We start from the raw sequence: 665 nt of genomic DNA on the forward strand, positions 1-665 counted from the left end.
TATAGCTAAGGTTCGCGATTATATTAGTGGAATAATATCTTGACCGTTTTAGCTTCACTGGCCCACTGCAATCGAAGTCTTGTACTACTGCAATATGTAATGTTTAGGCCTCGTCATAATTCAAAATAGCGTCTTTTAAGCAATTTTGTTTAGGTTGTTAGATCTGGGAGACGATCTGGACAAATACTTCCCAGTCATGATATGGGAGCTAGAAGGCAGATGGTGGCTTTGCCATATAGCCGCTTGATTAGAGTGTTTGAGTTTATTAAAACAAAAAAAATACTACAAAATTATTAATTCTAAATAACTCGCCACCTCTCTGTCAAACTCATAAATGTAAAGCAAGAATTAATCATCTGGGAACCTTTTTGCTGTAAAAATGGTTTTCGAATGTTCATGATTTCATAGCCAACCCTTCAGTGGAAATCTTAAACTCGGACAATCCTTGTAAAGATGAATTTCATAGACATGGCTAGACAACTGGGGGAACAATATCAAGAAAGAGGCCACTAAAAGCTCACTCAAAGATCTATAATAGAACATTTGCAAAGAGCTGCATGAACACAGGCTTACCTCTTTTGAAAATATGACCTGATTAATAGTAATCCTTTCCACAATTACTAGAAATAGAGAAAATTAAGATTTCAAATACTCAAAGCAAGATT

The sequence above is a fragment of the Penaeus monodon genome, chromosome 2 (genome assembly GCF_015228065.2).
Source record: "Penaeus monodon isolate SGIC_2016 chromosome 2, NSTDA_Pmon_1, whole genome shotgun sequence".
NCBI classification, from domain to species: domain Eukaryota; kingdom Metazoa; phylum Arthropoda; class Malacostraca; order Decapoda; family Penaeidae; genus Penaeus; species Penaeus monodon.